The following is a 24,198-nucleotide window of genomic DNA, read 5'->3' as shown; positions in this document are numbered from 1 at the left end:
AGCAGGTGGACTTAAGGGTGAAGCGGCTAGGCTTTTTGGGTGACTTTCATTCAACTGACCCTGTGCCCAAAACAGAACAACAACATTGCTTTGCCGAAACCCGGGATTGAACCAGGGACCTTTAGATCTTCAGTCTAACGCTCTCCCAACTGAGCTATTTCGGCTGCCATGACACAGCTTTCCTGCAGCAGGGATGTCTGTGAGACCAAGCTGAGCCCTTAAGTGCATCTGAGGCATAAGAGAGTAAAAATTTGGCCAGTACAGGTATCGAACCCGCGACCTTGGAGTTATTAGCACCACGCTCTAACCAACTGAGCTAACCGGCCGTTTTCTTACCAGTGTGCTGGAAAACCCAGAGTTAGTGTCATTCTTTGGGCTTCAAGGGAACAGGATGTACTGGAGCAGGACTAGGTAGGGCCTTCAAAAGAAAAGCACGCTATTCTAGGCAATTTGACGACTAAATGGCAGGCAGGGCAAAGAAGCCACCACAGAACAGATGTGATCTTATTTTTTCTTTTTTACCACGTCTAAAATGTTTAATTTGGCTTGTGAAAAGGGGAATTAGCTCAAATGGTAGAGCGCTTGCTTAGCATGTGAGAGGTAGCGGGATCGATGCCCGCATTCTCCACTTGTGTTTTCATGCCTTTCACACTGGCTTTTATTGCAAAGCTGGTTGCACCTGGAGGGTTTAGAGCGAATTTCCTTACGTCAGCTTTGCCGGTTCTGTGTAGTACTAATCATTGCAATCCTTCAGAAGCCCTATCAAGTCACAGTTTTCTTTTATTCAATGGCGCGTCCGCAGTGGGAAATCAAAGCACTAAATATATAGCAGAGTGCTGTCGATTAGCCCATAGGAATCATCACCAGAAGCGATGTGACCACCTGGGAGAAAGATAGCGTTTTGGTCAAATGGAAGCAGGTGGACTTGAGGGTGAAGCAGCTGGACTTGAGGGTCCTAGAAAACCCATAGTAACTGTTATTCTCTGGCCTTCAAGGGAATAGAATGCTATTTTAGCTTTTTTGTGCGGTGCTGGCAAAAAAAAAACAGGTCCCATCTAGATTTGAATTTAGATCGCTGGATGCAGAGTGCTATCCATTACATTATGGAACCTCAAGATGGTGTAGAGCTGCTGCCCGAGATGAAGATGATGAATTAAAAAAATGGCCTTGCAGGAAAGTAGCGGAAGGTCCATCCAAGGCAAGGCCAATGTGCATTGATTTCTGAGTAACTCATCATTCGGCATGCAGGGCTCCTCACACATTTACTGGAGCATTACTAGGTAGGGCCTTCAAAAGAAAAGCACGCCATTCTAGGCAATTTGACGACTAAATGGCAGGCAGGGCAAAGAAGCCACCACAGAACAGATGTGATATTATTTTTTTTTTTTCGACCACGTCTAAAATGTTCAATTTTGACTTTGAAAAGGGGAATTAGCTTAAATGGTAGAACGGTCGCTTAGCATGCATGAGAGAGGTAGCTGGATCGATGCCCGCATTCTCCACTTGTGTTTTCATGCCTTTCACAGTGGCTTTTATTGCAAAGCTGGTTGCTCCTGGAGGGTTTAGAGCGAATTTCCTTACGTCAGCTTTGCCGGTTCTGTGTAGTACTAATCATTGCAATCCTTCAGAAGCCCTATCAAGTCACAGTTTTCTTTTATTCAATGGCGCGTCCGCAGTGGGAAATCAAAGCACTAAATATATAGCAGAGTGCTGTCGATTAGCCCATAGGAATCATCACCAGAAGCGATGTGACCACCTGGGAGAAAGATAGCGTTTTGGTCAAATGGAAGCAGGTGGACTTAAGGGTGAAGCGGCTAGGCTTTTTGGGTGACTTTCATTCAACTGACCCTGTGCCCAAAACAGAACAACAACATTGCTTTGCCGAAACCCGGGATCGAACCAGGGACCTTTAGATCTTCAGTCTAACGCTCTCCCAACTGAGCTATTTCGGCTGCCATGACACAGCTTTCCTGCAGCAGGGATGTCTGTGAGACCAAGCTGAGCCCTTAAGTGCATCTGAGGCATAAGAGAGTAAAAATTTGGCCAGTACGGGTATCGAACCCGCGACCTTAGCGTTATTAGCACCACGCTCTAACCAACTGAGCTAACCAGCCGTTTTCTTACCAGTGTGCTGGAAAACCCAGAGTTAGTGTCATTCTAAGTGGTTGCTAGGCGGTTGCTAAGGTGTTTCTAGGTGGTTGCTAAGGTGTTGCTAGGTGGTTGCTAGGCGGTTGCTAAGGTGTTGCTAGGTGGTTGCTAAGGTGTTGCTAGGTGGTTGCTATGCAGTTGCTAAGGTGCAGAGATGTATAGTAACGAAGTAGAACTACTTCACTACTGTACTTAAGTACTAAAAGGCAGTATCTGTACTTTACTGGAGTATTGTTTTTTTCTCCTACTTCCACTTTTACTTAAGTACATATTTTCGATGAGTTTAATACTTTTACTCCGATAGATTTTTTATGAGCTGCATCGTTACTCGTTACTAGAGGTGTCAAAATGGTCGATATCGGTTCAGTAATAGATCATAACGGGTTATTACGTACTGACGTCATTTATCTCCTATGTGCGGTGTCGCAATACTATGGCGAAGGACGGAGGCGCGAGGGCGAGTGAAGGCAGCACAGCACACGAGCCGCTATTTCACTACTACAGAGAAATGTTGTGAGACTCAACTGTTCATCTCCTCTTGGCTGTTAAAGCGATACTTGTGGATCCAGACCTGGGCGTATCTGAGGTGCAAGTTTTCTCCACTGTGTCTATTATAGATTACCTGTGATAACCGCGTATTATACATACATAGACTGTAACCGCGGCTGTTCTTCCCGCCATCAGTGAACAACGCTTTCATTTCTAAAGCCGATAGCAGCCTTTTCTGTTGAGAAGGTGAAGACAATAACCAATCAAAGGGGTGTAAGACCTCGCCTGTCAGCGTTTAAAAAGCAGGCAGGAGAATATTTACATTCGTTTATTTGCTATAAATGCTCATGCTGTCTTCTGTGCATGAGTTTTGTTTGATACATTCAGAAAGAGTGTTTTCTTTGAGCGGGTCAAATTAAGGGTACAGTTCATATATCTTACTGCTGTATTAAAGGACACAATTGTATTACAAGTAACCATTTAACTGTCACACCAAGAAAAAAACCAATAGAATTTTTTTATTTATTGCATTTCTTAACTCCTAATGTCGCTAGTTAACACAATCAATACATTTTCCCCCAACACATCCCATCATTTCTAAAATATCAGCCTCTACCAAATGGTTGAGATGTTGGTTTATGGTAAAAGTACCAGAATGAATAAATATACTATAAAAATATGAAAAATATGAAGTTTAAGACCAATTTAATTAAAACATAATCAAAATGAAACATTTTTGAATACTAAATCATAGCCATGAGCCATCAAATATTTCAGATTTTCATTTAACACAGTAATATACACGTTTTCTTTTTTTTACAATAAAATCAAAATCAAGTGAATTAGAACGTTCGTTTACAGCGTTTACAACCAGTAAATTGTGCTCCGAAAATGGGTTTCAATAGCGTTTTGAGTGGATTATGGACTGTTTTTGTGACACACAAATTTGAAAGGTGTGTGTTAAAGCTGTTATAATCTGTCAGATCTGTGGTTCAAGCGTGAGAGAAAAACAGTATCGTAAGTCATGTTTCTTTTCGTTCTGCTTAATGACGTGCCCCCCAAAAAGAGATTTAAAATAAACAAAACAATATGATGTCTTTTGACTGCATTCTTTAATAACTACATTACACAATACTTGTACTTTTACTTTCAGTACTTGAGTAGTAAATTTTGAAATAAACTACTTGCAATACTTAAGTACAAAAAATGTTGAATACTTTAGTACTTCAAGGGAACAGGATGTACTGGAGCAGGACTAGGTAGGGCCTTCAAAAGAAAAGCACGCCATTCTAGGCAATTTGACGACTAAATGGCAGGCAGGGCAAAGAAGCCACCACAGAACAGATGTGATATTATTTTTTTCTTTTTCGACCACGTCTAAAATGTTCAATTTTGACTGTGAAAAGGGGAATTAGCTTAAATGGTAGAACGGTCGCTTAGCATGCATGAGAGAGGTAGCTGGATCGATGCCCGCATTATCCACTTCTGTTTTCATGCCTTTCACACTGGCTTTTATTGCAAAGCTGGTTGCACCTGGAGGGTTTAGAGCGAATTTCCTTACGTCAGCTTTGCCGGTTCTGTATAGTACTAATCATTGCAATCCTTCAGAAGCCCTATCAAGTCACAGTTTTCTTTTATTCGATGGCGCGTCCGCAGTGGGAAATCAAAGCACTAAATATATAGCAGAGTGCTGTCCATTAGGCCATAGGAATCATCACCAGAAGCGATGTGACCACCTGGGAGAAAGATAGCGTTTTGGTCAAATGGAAGCAGGTGGACTTAAGGGTGAAGCGGCTAGGCTTTTTGGGTGACTTTCATTCAACTGACCCTGTGCCCAAAACAGAACAACAACATTGCCGAAACCCGGGATTGAACCAGGGACCTTTAGATCTTCAGTCTAACGCTCTCCCAACTGAGATATTTCGGCTGCCATGACACAGCTTTCCTGCAGCAGGGATGTCTGTGAGACCAAGCTGAGCCCTTAAGTGCATCTGAGGCATAAGAGAGTAAAAATTTGGCCAGTACTGGTATCGAACCCGCGACCTTGGCGTTATTAGCACCACGCTCTAACCAACTGAGCTAACCGGCCGTTTTCTTACCATTGTGCTGGAAAACCCTGAGTTAGTGTCATTCTTTGGCCTTCAAGGGAACAGGATGTACTGGAGCAGGACTAGGTAGGGCCTTCAAAAGAAAAGCACGCTATTCTAGGCAATTTGACGACTAAATGGCAGGCAGGGCAAAGAAGCCACCACAGAACAGATGTGATCTTATTTTTCTTTTTTACCACGTCTAAAATGTTTAATTTGGCTTGTGAAAAGGGGAATTAGCTCAAATGGTAGAGCGCTTGCTTAGCATGTGAGAGGTAGCGGGATCGACGCCCGCATTCTCCACTTGTGTTTTCATGCCTTTCACAGTGGCTTTTATTGCAAAGCTGGTTGCACCTGGAGGGTTTAGAGCGAATTTCCTTACGTCAGCTTTGCCGGTTCTGTGTAGTACTAATCATTGCAATCCTTCAGAAGCCCTATCAAGTCACAGTTTTCTTTTATTCAATGGCGCGTCCGCAGTGGGAAATCAAAGCACTAAATATATAGCAGAGTGCTGTCGATTAGCCCATAGGAATCATCACCAGAAGCGATGTGACCACCTGGGAGATAGCGTTTTGGTCAAATGGAAGCAGGTGGACTTGAGGGTGAAGCAGCTGGACTTGAGGGTCCTAGAAAACCCATAGTAACTGTTATTCTCTGGCCTTCAAGGGAATAGAATGCTATTTTAGCTTTTTTGTGCGGTGCTGGCAAAAAAAAAACAGGTCCCATCTAGATTTGAATTTAGATCGCTGGATGCAGAGTGCTATCCATTACATTATGGAACCTCAAGATGGTGTAGAGCTGCTGCCCGAGATGAAGATGATGAATTAAAAAAATGGCCTTGCAGGAAAGTAGCGGAAGGTCCATCCAAGGCAAGGCCAATGTGCATTGATTTCTGAGTAACTCGTCATTCGGCATGCAGGGCTCCTCACACATTTACTGGAGCATTACTAGGTAGGGCCTTCAAAAGAAAAGCACGCCATTCTAGGCAATTTGACGACTAAATGGCAGGCAGGGCATAGAAGCCACCACAGAACAGATGTGATATTATTTTTTCTTTTTCGACCACGTCTAAAATGTTCAATTTTGACTTTGAAAAGGGGAATTAGCTTAAATGGTAGAACGGTCGCTTAGCATGCATGAGAGAGGTAGCTGGATCGATGCCCGCATTCTCCACTTGTGTTTTCATGCCTTTCACAGTGGCTTTTATTGCAAAGCTGGTTGCTCCTGGAGGGTTTAGAGCGAATTTCCTTACGTCAGCTTTGCCGGTTCTGTGTAGTACTAATCATTGCAATCCTTCAGAAGCCCTATCAAGTCACAGTTTTCTTTTATTCAATGGCGCGTCCGCAGTGGGAAATCAAAGCACTAAATATATAGCAGAGTGCTGTCGATTAGCCCATAGGAATCATCACCAGAAGCGATGTGACCACCTGGGAGAAAGATAGCGTTTTGGTCAAATGGAAGCAGGTGGACTTAAGGGTGAAGCGGCTAGGCTTTTTGGGTGACTTTCATTCAACTGACCCTGTGCCCAAAACAGAACAACAACATTGCTTTGCCGAAACCCGGGATCGAACCAGGGACCTTTAGATCTTCAGTCTAACGCTCTCCCAACTGAGCTATTTCGGCTGCCATGACACAGCTTTCCTGCAGCAGGGATGTCTGTGAGACCAAGCTGAGCCCTTAAGTGCATCTGAGGCATAAGAGAGTAAAAATTTGGCCAGTACGGGTATCGAACCCGCGACCTTAGCGTTATTAGCACCACGCTCTAACCAACTGAGCTAACCAGCCGTTTTCTTACCAGTGTGCTGGAAAACCCAGAGTTAGTGTCATTCTAAGTGGTTGCTAGGCGGTTGCTAAGGTGTTTCTAGGTGGTTGCTAAGGTGTTGCTAGGTGGTTGCTAGGCGGTTGCTAAGGTGTTGCTAGGTGGTTGCTAAGGTGTTGCTAGGTGGTTGCTATGCAGTTGCTAAGGTGCAGAGATGTATAGTAACGAAGTAGAACTACTTCACTACTGTACTTAAGTACTAAAAGGCAGTATCTGTACTTTACTGGAGTATTGTTTTTTTCTCCTACTTCCACTTTTACTTAAGTACATATTTTCGATGAGTTTAATACTTTTACTCCGATAGATTTTTTATGAGCTGCATCGTTACTCGTTACTAGAGGTGTCAAAATGGTCGATATCGGTTCAGTAATAGATCATAACGGGTTATTACGTACTGACGTCATTTATCTCCTATGTGCGGTGTCGCAATACTATGGCGAAGGACGGAGGCGCGAGGGCGAGTGAAGGCAGCACAGCACACGAGCCGCTATTTCACTACTACAGAGAAATGTTGTGAGACTCAACTGTTCATCTCCTCTTGGCTATTAAAGCGATACTTGTGGATCCAGACCTGGGCGTATCTGAGGTGCAAGTTTTCTCCACTGTGTCTATTATAGATTACCTGTGATAACCGCGTATTATACATACATAGACTGTAACCGCGGCTGTTCTTCCCGCCATCAGTGAACAACGCTTTCATTTCTAAAGCCGATAGCAGCCTTTTCTGTTGAGAAGGTGAAGACAATAACCAATCAAAGGGGTGTAAGACCTCGCCTGTCAGCGTTTAAAAAGCAGGCAGGAGAATATTTACATTCGTTTATTTGCTATAAATGCTCATGCTGTCTTCTGTGCATGAGTTTTGTTTGATACATTCAGAAAGAGTGTTTTCTTTGAGCGGGTCAAATTAAGGGTACAGTTCATATATCTTACTGCTGTATTAAAGGACACAATTGTATTACAAGTAACCATTTAACTGTCACACCAAGAAAAAAACCAATAGAATTTTTTTATTTATTGCATTTCTTAACTCCTAATGTCGCTAGTTAACACAATCAATACATTTTCCCCCAACACATCCCATCATTTCTAAAATATCAGCCTCTACCAAATGGTTGAGATGTTGGTTTATGGTAAAAGTACCAGAATGAATAAATATACTATAAAAAATATGAAGTTTAAGACCAATTTAATTAAAACATAATCAAAATGAAACATTTTTGAATACTAAATCATAGCCATGAGCCATCAAATATTTCAGATTTTCATTTAACACAGTAATATACACGTTTTCTTTTTTTTACAATAAAATCAAAATCAAGTGAATTAGACCGTTCGTTTACAGCGTTTACAACCAGTAATTTGTGCTCCGAAAATGGGTTTCAATAGCGTTTTGAGTGGATTATGGACTGTTTTTGTGACACACAACTTTGAAAGGTGTGTGTTAAAGCTGTTAAAATCTGTCAGATCTGTGGTTTAAGCGTGAGAGAAAAACAGTATTGTAAGTCATGTTTCTTTTCGTTCTGCTTAATGACGTGCCCCCAAAAAAGAGATTTAAAATAAACAAAACAATATGATGTCTTTTGACTGCATTCTTTAATAACTACATTACACAATACTTGTACTTGTACTTTCAGTACTTGAGTAGTAAATTTTGAAATAAACTACTTGCAATACTTAAGTACAAAAAATGTTGAATACTTTAGTACTTCCACTTAAGTATGGTGCTTAAAGAGCACTTTTACTTCTACTCAAGTCACTTTTTGATAGAGTACTTGTACTTTTACTTAAGTCTGGGTCTCTAGTACTTTATACATCTCTGCGGCTAACTTATACAATATACAATAATGTTCTGCAAATTAAACATAAATATATTAATATATAATGATATTTGTTTTCAAGATAGCATAAAATTGTATAAAAAATGTATAAGATAAATAACAAATGTCTCCGGAAGTAAAGTTTAGGTTGTTTATCAGTATAATCATGTCATTTAGTTTTATAAAATCCTTTTTAAATTCGTTTTACATTTGAGTCTTATTTTTTTACATGTTTAATGTAGCCTACAGCATATCAGTGATGACCAACTCATCGATCGCAATCGCCTGTTAGATCTGATACTTTTGCTGTAAAAATATTAGAAAAATAGAAAATTACGTTAACCATTATTGTGTTATTTTGAAAGCACCTGTCTTCATTTTACGTTTAAAACGTAATAGGATTCTTTGAAGAAAAAAAAAATGTCTTATTTTATTCTTTTTTTTCTTTCTTTTTAGAAAGAAAATTAATATTTTTATTCAGCAATAATGTTATGTTGATAGTATTTATTTTTTTGATAATAATTTGCCAGAATTCAAATCAATCAATCAATCCTGTAAAAATATCATTGAAAAACGTATTTAATAGCACAACGTTAATCCATTGAATTATCAGGCGACATAAAAATGTTAAAAATTAAAATTTGCATTACATAAATAAACAAAGTATATTAAACTAGAAAATAATTATTTTAAATTGTAATAATATTTTCTATTAACCAAACCCCGACCATTTAATAAAAAATAAATAACCAAAACAGTGTATAATCCTAAAACGTTAGCCTACTGTTATTTGAAATATATATATATATATATATATATATATATATATATATATATATATATATATATATATATATTTATTTATTTATTATTATTATTATTATTATTTTTATTTTATTTTTTTTATTATTTATTTTTGTGTGTGTGTGTGTGAAAATGTGCTTTAAATGTTAAAGTAAAATCGCCAGTAGGTGGCAGAATGTCACTATTAATTGAATCATTGCTCATTTAAACGGTTGATAATTCAACACGAAACAATGTCATATTGCTTAGAGGCAAAACAGCGCCGTGGCTGTGTTTGCAGTTTGCTAAAAAAAAAAAAAAACTTTTTTTTTTGATAAATAGAACAAAAATAGCCAATATGTTGTCTGAGAATATTAACTTCATGTTTATTTAATTGTTGGATAAACTCAATATCACATTTGTGATTTTTGCTATTTTTTGTTGTCGCTAAGTTTCTATTATTGTTGTGAGTATAATTATTATTTGTATTATTTGGATGTGCCCTGTGTTGTTGGACGTTATTTGCAATTAAAAAAATGGCAAAAAAAATATTTTTCTAGTCCTTTTTTAAGTTATTTAGGCCTAGACATATTATTTTTTCACATGCAAGTAGTCCAACATATGAAATTAGAAAACAGACTGTACAGTGACACTGATTTTAACAGTGTAGACCAAACAACCTGTTGCGAGGAATTTAACAGGGTTTTAACAAGTTAAACATGAATAAAATCATCAATTAATAAATAAACAATACACTACAAAAATAATTATTTATATTAATGATTTAGTTGCTGTTAAATTATCTACCATTTAGCAACCTGTCCAATGTTAATTTCGACATTTTATGCAGCAGGGTTAAATAAGTAGCCTATCTCAATCCGATCACAAACCGGAAAAGGACGCAACTTCCTCATACCGTTGTTGACATTTATTTGCAGAAATGAATGAAGGTTTAACGTAAGTTTATTCAGACAAAAAAAAAAAAACTTTAATGTATATTTCTTATTATCACTATTTTGTTGTTATCACTATTTTGCTGTATATACTTACGTAAGCCTACTTGCTAAGTCATCGTCCTAGGTTTAGAGAACAGAAAAATGTAGTCATGTTCTGTATTTAAGTAGAGTAATGAAGTGTGCCCTTTGCACTTGCGGTTTTAAATTTTTTTTTTGATGTGTTAATCTTGTCAATGGGACATTGTTTAAAAAGATCACGATTCGCACTTATTAACTAATTGCTTCGTACAGTTTGATACACAGGGTTACAAAAACACAGCCGTTTCGACACAATACCTTCCTCTTGTGTGACACAATTCTCTCACTCCACCGCTTCAATAGTCCCACATCATATTCGTTATTAGTTAGACGGCCACTCGATAATTAAAAACACATCTTATTTTTATTTCAATATATTATAATAAACCACACAAGAAATAATTACCCTCACCATCAAAAACATAATTTACAGCAAAATAGCAAGGCGCACAACTAACGCACTCTGTGATCGACTTTAGACTGGCTTTGTTCTGGTCTATTGAAAAATCTATTATAGTTTCTCAAAATAGCAACGCGCCAGCAATGCACCTCAGAATGCCTTCCGTTTTAGACTAGAACACCTATGGGCGCACATATGAGCGCAAATGCATTTGCTATTTAAACAGCATGGCGCAAAACCTCAAAACGAGTCTTGCGCCAAGCTGAAACTATCAAACAACAATTACGTTGTCCCTTGCGCCACATTGCGCCGGGTGTAACGATAGGGCCCTAAATGTAAAATGTCTGGATAAGATAGCACAAGGCTCATTGTTGGCATGTTTTTATTTTGTGGCAACTGAAATAGACTACTTCAGTATCCAGCAAAGACCTGATCTAAAGTCAATGGCATAAGGGTGTGAAAGTAATATGAGCCTGATAGGCAGGTGCTCAAAGTATGTTCACTTTGCTTAATCCACACACAGAGATGTGCAACAGCACACAAACAAGCCAAATATAAGCAGTAATTTTATTATTATTAATTATGGTTCTACTGCGATTACTTTCCTTATTATTATTTGTTTGAAATGGTGACTTTCTAAAAAAAGATTAATGTATTTAAACATACAAATATTAAGAGTAGAAAATAAGTAACACTTAATTTTAATGTGTAGTGGTTACATGTTGCCAGATATACTTAATACAGTAATAACGAGAGGCGTCTGGCTGCAGACCTGGTGCAGTGCAATCTGGGCTACATCCAATGCTTTTTAATGGGCTCACCTAACCACACCCCTAACCCTACCCATCACAGTAAAGTCACTCACTCCATTGAGGGCATTGTGTCTGACACTGCATCGCTGAGTGATGCAGTCTCAGCTTGCATCATAAAGGCTGCATCCAGATACTATTGGTAATAACAGCAAATTATGCATAATTAGAAATATCGAGTCCATTGTTTTTTTTTTCTGAGATAAATGTAACATCTTGTGATATTGTTTGACAGCAGTTTTATGAAATAAATGAACAAGGCATTTATAGACATCTTTTCAGTTAAAACACTGATTGTGTGATTAATGAGACATGATAAATGGTAAGCTGTACAGCATCTTTAACATGTATGTGTGTGTGTGTTTATATATGTATATGTTCTTTTATGATCACTTCGCATTGTAAGTAGTATTAAAGCGTTAGAAAAAAGCATTTTGGTATATTTTTGTTTGATCTAAGGAGTTACATTGCTCAGCCATGCCACAAACAAAAAATTTTACCAAAATGATTTATTTATTCCTTAAATTTGATTATCAACAATTACAAACCTCAAAGATCATTAGTGTTTATCAAATGGTATGTTATACAGGTATTTTATAAGGTTTTGTTCATTCATCTGACAATAGCCAAGGGGTCAAGACTGATACTAGGGATTTAAAAGTGGATAGCAGCTCATAAACATTTGAATCTATGAGAATAAAGAAATCGATATTTTGGTCTCAGCCCTACACAGTTGTGACATATTATTAAATATGATATGTTTAAAAATATGTCTGTAACAAAAATAAGACTCTTACCCCTGGTTTCACAGACAAGGTTTAAGCCTAGTCCTCTAATAAAAAGTAAGTCTGAGCTGTTTCAACTGAAAAAAATGCAGTGATTGATTGTTAAATATCAGTGCCTTTGCTTTGTCTCAAGATGCACACCAATAATTTTTTTTAAGCATGTTTATAAAAATTACTTAAATGTCCTAATTGATCTTCGGCCTAATCCTGGCTAGTCTAAGCCCTTACTAAGAAAAAAGGCCTTGTTTTTTATGCTTACCTTGTGTAGTACTGCTAGAGAGGTGTGTCTATCACTTAAAAAAATCACCATAGCTTGTTCATGCTTTAATTAATATTATTATTATTTTCAGATTCAAGGAAGGCCTGGAATGTTTGCAGCTTCTGCAACATTTGGAACAACATCCAAGTCTCTTTCGAGAAATTTTGATGTTTAAAGAGAAGCCACTAACAGCAAAAGACTTCATCCCGCAGCTGTCACCAGTTGGCACTAACAAAAGGACCCTAGAAAACAGGATTGTTTGTTTCTGGAGGGACTGGCTTCTAGATGTGGAAGGTAATATACAATTGGTTATATCAGAGGTCTTCAACCTTGTTCCTGGTATCCTGTAAAGTTTATTTCCAACCGGATTAAGTGCACTTGACTACAATTTTCAAGCTGTCTTGGGGAGCTTAATTGGCCACTTTAGGTGTGTTTGATAAGGGTTGCAGATAAACTCTGGGATAATAAGTCCCCAGGAACAGGGTTGAAAACCACTGGGTTATATTAGGGCCTTCTCACACTATGCTATCCGAACCGTGCCCAGGCTTGTTTCCCGGATAGTTTGAGAAGTGTGAGTGTGCTGAATCGGGAAGAGGTGGGCCAGTGCTTGTGTGTGAGTGCAAAACGCGCCAGAGCCTGAAACTGAAAGCGAGACGTGACTTATAAGGGACTGTTTGATATGGATTTATTAATCATTCTTGCTGTTCAGTAAATGCAAACTGTTGTAGATTATTTAAGACGCAAAACCCTCACTGCACGACAGCTGCGCACCTTCAGCAAACCTCATAATAGGGTATATGCCAAGCTAATGTTGTTCCTATACTGATAAACTTACAGTGACCTTTTATTGTGTTTTTTTTTTTTCCATTTTATACGGTCCCCTTTACAGCATCGATGTTGTGTAATGTAATCAAAATACAATCAGTTAAACAGACTTTGGCATTCATTTAGTTGTTCAAGCATAAAACGAAGCGATTTTGTGATGGCAATCAGTTTACCAGAAGCAATTAACCCAGGTTACTGCCAAATTAAATGTCCTATTGGCATGTTAGCATATACCTATTAGCATATATTTTGTTCCTGCAGCACGAGAACTCAGGGCCGGAGAGGGACTCCTTTTCAGCCCTGGAGTTTAAGCCTTAGACCGGTCCACCTCAGTTCACGACTGACTATATCAATTCAGTTTCTTATGACACTATCACATCTTTTTCAGGAAAACAGCTGCTTTAGAACTTCAAATGTAAAACAACCCTAACAGTATTACATGTCTTAACAATAATAAAAGAATTATAATTATTCAGGTGAGGTTCGAACACTGGTCGGCAGCATTGTAACTCACTGGGTTTTGGGTCATCTTTCCTTCTTTATTTAACAGTGTCAGATCTACTGTGGGTTGTGATCATAGACCAGGCATGGGCAAACTTGATCCTCGAGGGCCGGTGTCCCTGCAGAGTTTTGCTCCAACACTAATCAAACACACCTGAACACCCTAATTAGTGTCTTTAAGATCACTAGAAAGCTACAAGCAAGTGTGTTTGATTAGGGTTGGAGCAAAACTATGCAGGGACACCGGCCCTCCAGGATCGAGTTTGCCCATCTCTATCATAGACTGTAAAAAAATATGGACGTAGTGTCCGTGACGTCACCCATAGGTTTCTGAAGAGCTTAAATGAAGCTTACTGTGGGCGTGGTCAGCTGTCGCCATCTTGGAAGTGCGTCATTCCCGGATACTCAAAAATGGGCAGAGGCGGAACTTAGGCGGAGTTGCGATGACTGTTTGCTGAGACCATCCCACCACCGGTGACATTTGAATAATTTGAATATTTCAGCGTACTATCAAGGTAAATTAACCTGAAACTACACAACAAAACTTGCAATAATAAATGTTGTTGATATTATTATGGCTCTCTGTGGCAAGCCGTTTTGACTTTTACTCATTCTCAGGATATGCATTATTGATTTCAACAATTAAATTCTTAATATCAACATCCAGCATTCATGATATTTTTTTCATTTGAAATAACTGAATTGTTGATATCAAATATTTAATTGTTAACATAAAAAAATTCTTTATATAAAATTATTAAATTAAATAAACAATTAAATTTTATATCAACAATTCACATTTGTATGTTCACTAAAGCACAAGTGTAATTGTTGGCAGTTGATATTGTTTACTGGTTGAAATGTGATTAGTAATGCTAGTAAAATGTGACTTTTGGGTTTGTTTACTGACACAATAATGTATTTATTAATCATAGTTTAACATTTAGTAATGCATTTTTAAAAACCAAAGTTGAGCTTGTTAACATTAAAGTATTGTGAGTTTCACGTATATATTGGAACAAAAGTATTACTATTGATGGGTTGTTTATTGGGATAGGATGATATTTGGTTGAAAAACAACAATTTGAAAATTCTGGAATTTTAAGGAGTCAAATATTTCCATGAGAAAATCCCCTTAAAAAATGTCTCAAGTTCTTAGCAATACTATATTTACAGTAGAAAATATTCAAAACATCTCCATGGAAGAGGATTTATTTTACAGAAAAATATCAGTCATTTTGACCCATACAATGCATTTTGACTACTCCTGTTTATGGTCCAGGATCACATTTTATTAATTACATTTACTAATATTTAATAATGTAACATTATTTTAAAGTGTTACCAATGTTTATTTCTTGCAGTGATTGATTCCTGATTACATCATGGCCACCTGTGAAGCATCCGCATCTGTTAGGTCACAAAAATTAAACTGTAAGTTGTAGTCTTGGCTTAAAAAGATATATTTTGAGTCGTTGCTCCATTATTCTATTTTTTTCTCACAAAAAACTGACTGCATTTATTAAAGTCACTCATTTTCTTTCCATAGAAACAGTGTGGATCATTGGAGACAGTTATGTCCGACGAGGTGCCCAGAGAGCGAGGGAGACTGTGGGCAACAACCTCGGGCTGCCTGGGGCCCACATCTCCTGGTTTGGCTGGGGTGGACTAAGGTGGAAAAGAATTCCTAAATACTTCCAGGACTTGATCAAAGGAAGAGTGGCACCGGATGTCCTTGTTCTTCATTGTGGAGGGAATGATATTGGTCACCAGCGTAATGCTGGTGAATTCAACGAAGGATGACTTGCTTAAGCTCCAGCACCCTGACATGAAAATTTTATTTTCATCTTTAACACAGAGATGCCGATGGAAGGCTGGTGCTAAGCTAGTTAAACTTAACAAGGCCCGAAAATTTGTTAACAGTGTTATGGCTAGATTTGTTGATAGCCTAAATGGTGCCATGATTATGCACCCTCACTTTAGACATGACAGTCCTGGGCTATTCCTAAAAGATGAGTTCATTTCACACCTATGGGAAATGATATGTTTTTAAGTAGTATTGCTAACTGCCTTAAAGACCACATTCAAATGCAGTGTACAGCCAATAGTGTCACTGCTTTTGAATTTGGCCTTTAGGGCCCATTTGATTTAAATAGCCTTGACCATTATGGCTAATGTAGAGTTTTTTAAAAATGTTTACTCTTAAGTGCCATTTGTAGCCATAACACTGTTAACCTCTGCTTTTCATATTGTTTATTTTTTCTTTTCATTCATTCAAGGATTTTTAAAATTATTGAAATATTGTAAGAGTTTTATAAATAAATTAATTTGATTCTTGAAAGACTATGAGTTCTTCAATTGAGTTCCTGGGAACACTGCTTTCAGAAAAGAAATTAAATTTAACTTTACATTTGAGCCATTTAATCTAAGAATAGTTTTCACATAGGCGTTTATAGATAACAGCATTAAGTGAATTACAAGTTAAACAAAAGACTAAGCAGAGCAATATTCACCTAGGTACACAAGTGAAAGACTCACTATGGAACCTGTTACCAGAGCGTTCCACATCTGGGGGATGGATAGTATGATCAGCTATGGAATATCAACACACAAGCACAGGATGTCACATGTAATACCTGAGAGAAAGATGACAAGGTTAAAAGACTGGTAGAATTTATACACTATGGCCTGTCTTGGTTAAAAGCCCACTCACCATGACAAGGTGCAGGCTAGGAGTGGGAACATATAGCATGGGACAAACATATAAGATGCTACAAAACCACAGGACAAGACATGTGAGAAAAGGAGAACATTCAACCAAACAACACTGGCGAAACAATATACAATAGTAAAAAATGAGGGGGGTGATAGGAATAACCTAACATATAAGACTTTATACCAGCCCTAATAAAACAGTAGTAAGATCACCAAAAAACCCATAAGAATAAATTCTTAATAAAGAACTTTATTTAAAGCTATTTTTATAACATAACCTAAAATACACATGACTGAATTATTACAGAACTTCAATAACTCAATATCTATAATATAAAGTCAAACTAACCATGGACGTAAACTTCAAACTTAACATGAGTGAATAAGAAACTTATTTTTTGTAAATATGTGATTAAATGATTCTTGACTTGGATAGTACATTACAGAAACTATCTATAGAAACAGGGACCAGGGAGGTTACATATGTATTTCACATAAAAGATCAATATCACTTAGGTCCCGTTCATGCAGACTCTAAGACATATTGAAAATTCCTACATTTTACAGGGCAAAAACATCAAATTAATTAGCAATGTCTGTGTGAGGGTAAGGAAAGCACCATGTGTAAAGGATCACTCTGGCTTCACAGCATCCTAAGACTTGTAAGAGTTGGGCCCCATCTATGCAGACTCCTACTTAAAAACATCCTGGTTATCGGTGGGTTTTTTCTTTTACTTATTTACTTTTTGCCATCTAGGGATATTTACATTTCAAACACATGTATGTCCTTACTTTAAAGGCTTCTTTATAGTAGACATTGAATGTTACTTGGGCCCCGTTCACGCAGGCTTCAAGTAAAATTTATAATGTTACTCAAAGAGAGGTAGTTTCAAAATCAATCTCCACCTACAAAGTCCAAAAACTACAACAACAAAACAGTCAATTGGCCACATTCTGACACACAGAAAATAATGCTGCGCACACACACACACACGCACACACTACAATAATATACAGCTGTGTCCCATTTTCAATGAATAATTCCAACTCACATAGAGAACAATACATGCATGTGTATGTTACTGGCTTTTCAGTTAAGTTTCCATGTATGTGTTGAAATAAAAAAGATCAAACTTTTTCTTTAAATCATTGATCAGAGGCTCTTCTTTCCAAATTCTCTCCACTGTGAGATCACGTTTAGTAGATGTGATAAAATCACACCAAGGCAAACCAGTTATTGCCAACTGGCCTAAAACTTGCCAGAAATATTTGTGGTTTCTTTTCAATTTAGCCTGACCATTTGTAAATAGGATGTGCGTAGCTTCTGCTATGTTGTTAACATTTGGGCATTTCACTTCAGCCGACCCAAAGGGTGGTTTTTCAGATGGATCATAAACTTTAGCGTCAGGGCTAGTACCCAGGTATGGTGCATCAGGGTGAATGACAAATCCAGAAGGTGACACATTTACACCACAAAAGTCACTGTACAGCTGTAGGACTTCTAGCTCAAGTTCAATGCCTCTTTTCATGGCAGATGTTTGCCGTACGCTTCTCAGAATCCTGACTGCAAGTGCCTCAGAAGACGAATACCCTCTTGCACTGTACACTTCCCCAAATCTGCTGGAAGTTAAGCGTGGCTGTCGCAGTTCCTTCCAGAGTGGATTCTCTGATTGCTCTCTTGTGTTTTTCTCAATAATGCATGATAGTTCACTAGTAACCATCAAACTCTCAATATGATAATACTCCTCAAAACTGGGAACGTAATTCATGTGCCTGTCTAATTTATAGTCATGTAATGGAAGTTGTGGGAATAAAGGGGCTTCAGGATACTTGCAAATGTCATGTGATACTGCAGTGGGGCATTGACAAGAGAGAACCGAGCCCTTTGGGACTTGACCAAATTTTGATTCCACTAATTCCATGCTCGAGAGGCCACACAAGATTGAGCAAATACCAAGCTGTGGTCTAAGGTCTCTCAATTTATCACCAACGGAGAGCCGAGCTGGGTCAGGAAAAGGTCCTAAAAATAGACAATCAAAGAAAGTGACAATACTGCCGACTGACAGGTCTGCGTCTGTGTGAGAGTGTGGATTGTTTACCCAAAAATGAAAATGTTATCATTATTTACCTGCCCTTGTGTGGTTTCAGACATTTCTGTTTATTTCTTCTGTTGAAAATGTAAATTCTGCCATAATTTAATATATCGTCTTCTGTATCCAGCAGAACAAAGAAAGTCAAATAGGTGTTAAATAAGTAAAGGGAGATTAGACTATGGCAGAATTTACACTTTTGGGTAAAGTACGTCTTTAAATGTCTCTCTCCGTGTACCTCACTGTCTTTGTGTGTCTGTGTGTGTGTGTGCCTGTCTGTATATACAATCTCACCTAGGTATGCCGGATAGAGTGTAGACTTGACACAACTTCGTCCTGCTGCTTTTGGCTTCCGCACCACAACTTCATCCATGGGTTCAGGTCGAATTCCCTGGATGACATTTTTGTTATAGACAGAAGTTTTTATATTCAACCAAAAAAATCATTATTACACAAATTAAGTAAATAGTTTCTGCTAATGCCAAGACTACAATCTAAAGAAATTAAAAGTATGATTTCCATGAAAAATAGAAACTATTTTGGTTGATGAAATATTTAAACTTGATTACAGTGACATTATAGTACAGTAAACTCATATATTTTTATTATTTTCTAAATCATATGTAGTGAAATGATTATATATATATATATATGTGTGTGTGTGCAATAAGAATCTTGCTTGGTTTAGACATCTTACCTTTGTCCTTGGCCTGTGCCATGTTTGAAGAGCACTGGTGCATGATAGTGGTGGTGGCACGTTCTTCACTCCCATGGTGCTGTAGTGCACAGGAACAGCTACGTCCATTTAAGGTAACAGGCTTACTGACTGCTTGCAGTACAACATTAAAGTATAAAATAAACAACAATAATAATAATTATTATTATAATAGGTACATAGACAAAAAACTGCAACAGCAGTGGAACAAAATTAACGTGAGCAAGAACATGAACTAACTTTAACCTGAAGATCCGGAAACATACCCTATTCGCTACAGGCTGACTGTTTTGAAGATATTTCCAACTTTTGCAGCAAAATTAAAAAATGTAGAGGTTAGTGGGAAAATGGGTATCGCTGTTTTGATTGTACCTCTAATGCATTTTGTTGAATTTAAGCTACATTGCATCTACATACCAACTAAATCTAATTAGATTAGAAGTAAACTGTTAAGTTAGGGTTAGTGTAAGTTGACATGTACTTGTTATGTTTATTATAGTAAGTTAAATGTCTGTAGAAGGAGCAGAATCAATAGATATTAAGCAGTCTACTAATACTCAAATGAGAAGTAATTGGCATGTAGTTGCAATTCAACTTTTGGTCAACAAAATGTGCAATAGGGACCATCAAAGTGTTACCGAAAAATGTAATGCTTTAATAGAATCGTATACAAACACTGAACACAACAACGAATAGCTTTATTTTCTCACGAGTAGCTAAAGTATGTTACCAGACTTGAGTAAACCTTGCGAGCATTAAGCAACCTGTAATTTATGGGGCTCCTCGTTCTTTCTCATTGACCGATAGCAACTTGCCTGCACAACAACCTCGTCGTTCACTATATCTGACACTGCATTCAAAGGAAAGAGGGGGTAAGCACAGCTTATGGACAACTACTAACATAAAACTAATCCTTCTGGATGTTAAAAAGTTAATCTTGCTTACAAACGACTTGATATTAGCATATACTGCTGACTGCGCATTACTGTAATCTACATAACAAATGCTTTTTGTAAGACAATTTTTCTGCACAAATTCTGCAAATCGGTATAATATTTTAAATGCTGTTTTGTTTAGGCTATGTCAGTTTTAGACAGGATTAGTAGCAAAAATCTCTCCACTGAAATAACTAACGTTAGAAGTTAACTACCGAAATACGTGAGACATAACGTTATCAATTTACTTACCCTTGTACTTAAAAACAAACTGTTCGAAGAACAACTTGTATCCCTTGTCCAGCTTCGAACCTTTCACCTCACTGTGGTCCTTTACCAAGCGAACAACGTCGTCTTGTCCAAATTTTGGCAAAGTTGACAGTGAGGATGTCATTCGATGCCTTGAAGTTGCCATGTTTCGGCGGCTGCTAGCAAAACTGGAACAAGCAACGCATTGCTTCAAAGGGCGCTTCCGGTGTTCAATTCCGCTGTGAAAAAGGTCTATTGAATTATTCTGTTGTGACCTATAGTTGCTATGGTAACAACACATACATTTCTACAACTATAGGATATATTATACTATAATACACTGCAGTTTACTGTAGTAAAAATTTGAGTAATAAATACAGAATTTATTACAGTTTATCAGATCACTATATTTATAATGTGATATAGTCTTCATTAACAAAGGGTTGTAAATACTAGAATATATACAGAGCAAGTGTATATTTTAATGCAGAACAATTATATAATGAATGTAATTACACATATGTACTGTACACGTGTGTGTGTCTAGGACTGACACGCAATTGGGGTGGTACCACGTGTTGCAGTTGTCGCACTGCACCATCATGTCTTCGTGGTGTGAGGTCATGCAGATACAGTGAACCTCCACAAAAAGGGAGGTTCTTTCAGGTCTTGCTTTTGTTTTTTGGTATGTAAATACCGGAGCTGTTTTGTTCTTCAACGATCTGTAAAGCCCCACCGCCAGGGCCCAAACAACAACGCACCATCCTCAGCTGGTGAACAAAACTGCTCTCCATGATGTGTCTCGGGTGCCTGCTTAGATAACAGTGTCTTTATCAGATGTTTACAGAACAAGCAGGAACCCAGTGTGCCTGTAGCTTTCTCTACACATATATGTGTTGTATTGCGTGACAGAAAACCGAAGACTTGTTCAGGCCGTATAGCAAATCACTCAAATCTTGTGTCTATTAAATATAAATCTGAGACTACTGTAGCAGAAACAGCTAAAACTGTTAAGTTAGCACTTTTAAACATCCGATCACTCAACAATAAGTCACTTTTAGTCAATGATTTTATCAGCTCAAATTGCCTTGATTTTATGCTTTTAAATGAAACTTGGCTAGATGACAGCTGTAGCGCAGCAGTTCTGAATGAAACAGCTCCTTTAAACTTTGACTTTTTGAGTGTTTGCAGAGCCAATAGGAGAGGTGGAGGCATTGCTGCCCTGTTTAAAGATGTCTATGAGTGTAAACAAGTGTCATTTGGTGACTTTTTGTCTTTTGAATATCTGAGTATAGCACTAAAAGGTGCTCCACGTATCTTACTGATCATTATCTACAGACCTCCAAAATATTCTCCAGCTTTTATTGATGATTTTACAGAGCTGTTATCATTAGTAACCTCTGAATTTGACTATTTTACCATTGCTGGGGATTTTAATATTCACATTGATAATCCAGAAATCAATGCTGTAAAAGAACTGATGACTGTTTTGAACACTTTTGATCTGACTCAGCATGTTCAAGGACCCACACACAATCGTGGACACACTCTTGATCTACTTATAACTAAGGGTTTACACATTTCATCAACTGTTGTTAAGGATGTTGCACTATCTGATCATTTCTGTATTTTCTTTGATATATTGATCACTCCAGCTATTAAAGACAGATCTGTCTCTGTCAGAAAGAGATGCATAAATGAGAACACTAATGAGCAGTTTATGAAGGCCATATCGCTAGCACCAAGTACATCTGCAGACTCTGTTGATTCTCTTCTTGATTTGTTTAACTCTAAAGTTAAGAATGTCATAGATGACATTGCTCCTGTTAAAGCCAAGAAGATAACTAGCAGCCAAAGGGGTTCCTGGACTAGGTCCCCAAGAATTCAAATGACGAAAAGACAGTGCAGAAAAGCTGAGCGTATGTGGAGAAAGACGAAACTAGTAATCCATTATAATATCTATAAAGACAGTCTTCGTGCTTTTAATATGGAACTAAAAACTGCTAGGCAGACTTTCTTTTCAAGCCTTATAAACAGCAACGTAAACAATGCTCGTAAACTCTTTGCAACGATAGAGAAACTCACAACCCCCCCCAGTCGGATTCCCAGTGAGCTACTCTCTGAAAGCAAATGTAATGAGTTTGCTCATTTCTTTACTGACAAGATCAATAATATCAGAAAGGCAATCAGCTCATCCAATCAGCCAAATTGTGTCGACGTCAGACTAGCTCAACCACAACTTAAGAAATCAGACATTATGTCCGATTTCATGGCAATTAATGGCAAAATCTTAGAAGAGATCGTGCAAGTTATGAAAACATCAACCTGCAGTCTCGACACGCTCCCCACATCATTCTTTAAAACGGTGTTTACCTGCTTAGAAATGGATCTTCTAAAAGTGGTAAATGCTTCACTTCTCTCAGGGATTTTTCCTAACTCACTTAAAACTGCAGTTGTTAAACCCCTCTTGAAGAAGAGCAACCTAGATAACACCATATTGAGCAATTACAGGCCAATCTCAAATCTCCCTTTCATTGGCAAAATCATTGAAAAAGTTGTTTTTAACCAGGTTAACAAGTTCTTAAACTTCAAGGGGTGTTTGGACAATTTTCAATCTGGTTTCAGACCACATCACAGTACAGAGAGCGCCCTTATAAAGATAATCAATGACATCCGCCTAAATACAGATTCAGGCAAACTAACAGTGCTGGTACTGCTCGATCTCAGTGCCGCATTTGACACTGTCGATCACAGCATACTTCTGGATAGGCTGGAAAACTGGGTTGGGCTGTCTGGGACGGTCCTCAAATGGTTCAGATCTTACCTTGAAGGGAGAGGATACTATGTCAGTATAGGTGACCATAGGTCAGGGTGGACACCCATGACATGTGGAGTCCCACAAGGCTCGATTCTGGCACCACTCCTGTTCAACCTTTATATGCTCCCTCTGAGCCAAATAATGAGAAAGAACCAAATCTCCTACCACAGCTATGCTGATGACACTCAGATCTACCTAGCCTTACTGCCTAATGACTACAGCCCCATTGACACCCTCTGCCAATGTATTGATGAAATTAACAATTGGATGTGCCAAAACTTTCTTCAGTTAAACAAAGAGAAAACTGAAGTCATTGCGTTTGGGAACAGAGATGAGGTTCTCAAGGTGAATGCGTACCTTGGCTCTAAGGGTCAAACAACAAAAAATAAGGTCAAGAATCTTGGTGTGACTCTGGAGTCAGATCTGAGTTTCAATAGTCATGTCAAAGCAGTTAGTAAATCAGCATACTATCATCTCAAAAACATTGCAAGAATTAGATGCTTTGTTTCCAGTGAAGACTTAGAGAAACTTGTTCATGCTTTTATCAGCAGCAGGGTGGATTACTGTAATGGCCTCCTCACTGGCCTTCCCAAAAGACAGTCAGACAGTTGCAGCTCATCCAGAACGCTGCGGCCAGAATTCTGACCAGAACCAGGAAATCAGAGCACATCACACCTGTCCTCAGGTCTTTACACTGGCTCCCAGTCACATTTAGAATAGATTTTAAAGTATTATTACTGGTCTATAAATCACTAAATGGCCTAGGACCTCAATACATTATAGATATGCTCACTGAATACAAACCTAACAGATCACTCAGATCTTTAGGATCAAATAGATTAGAAATCCCAAGAGTTCAGTCAAAGCAGGGTGAATCGGCTTTCAGCTACTACGCCCCTCGCTGCTGGAATCAGCTTCCA

The 24,198-nt window shown here is 38.0% G+C and overlaps 1 protein-coding gene and 8 non-coding genes across 11 annotated transcripts in view; 1 reads left to right on the top strand and 8 right to left on the bottom strand.

Annotated features, from left to right (window-relative positions):
- LOC130222051 (gastrula zinc finger protein XlCGF57.1-like) overlaps positions 1-24,198 on the top strand; it is a 429,619-nt gene that overhangs the window by 247,382 nt on the left and 158,039 nt on the right. The window lies entirely within an intron of this gene.
- Positions 92-164, bottom strand: trnaf-gaa (transfer RNA phenylalanine (anticodon GAA)). The gene has a single exon. It is a non-coding gene; the product is annotated as a tRNA-Phe (tRNA).
- On the bottom strand, positions 253-326 carry trnai-aau (transfer RNA isoleucine (anticodon AAU)). The gene has a single exon. It is a non-coding gene; the product is annotated as a tRNA-Ile (tRNA).
- Positions 1,880-1,952, bottom strand: trnaf-gaa (transfer RNA phenylalanine (anticodon GAA)). The gene has a single exon. It is a non-coding gene; the product is annotated as a tRNA-Phe (tRNA).
- trnai-aau (transfer RNA isoleucine (anticodon AAU)) lies at positions 2,041-2,114 on the bottom strand. The gene has a single exon. It is a non-coding gene; the product is annotated as a tRNA-Ile (tRNA).
- On the bottom strand, positions 4,492-4,564 carry trnaf-gaa (transfer RNA phenylalanine (anticodon GAA)). The gene has a single exon. It is a non-coding gene; the product is annotated as a tRNA-Phe (tRNA).
- trnai-aau (transfer RNA isoleucine (anticodon AAU)) lies at positions 4,653-4,726 on the bottom strand. Its single transcript has one exon. It is a non-coding gene; the product is annotated as a tRNA-Ile (tRNA).
- On the bottom strand, positions 6,275-6,347 carry trnaf-gaa (transfer RNA phenylalanine (anticodon GAA)). Its single transcript has one exon. It is a non-coding gene; the product is annotated as a tRNA-Phe (tRNA).
- trnai-aau (transfer RNA isoleucine (anticodon AAU)) lies at positions 6,436-6,509 on the bottom strand. The gene has a single exon. It is a non-coding gene; the product is annotated as a tRNA-Ile (tRNA).

The sequence above is a fragment of the Danio aesculapii genome, chromosome 4 (genome assembly GCF_903798145.1).
Source record: "Danio aesculapii chromosome 4, fDanAes4.1, whole genome shotgun sequence".
NCBI classification, from domain to species: Eukaryota; Metazoa; Chordata; class Actinopteri; order Cypriniformes; family Danionidae; genus Danio; species Danio aesculapii.
The sequence above is the reverse complement of the archived record's forward strand: the minus strand, read 5'-3'. Positions and strand labels throughout refer to the sequence as shown.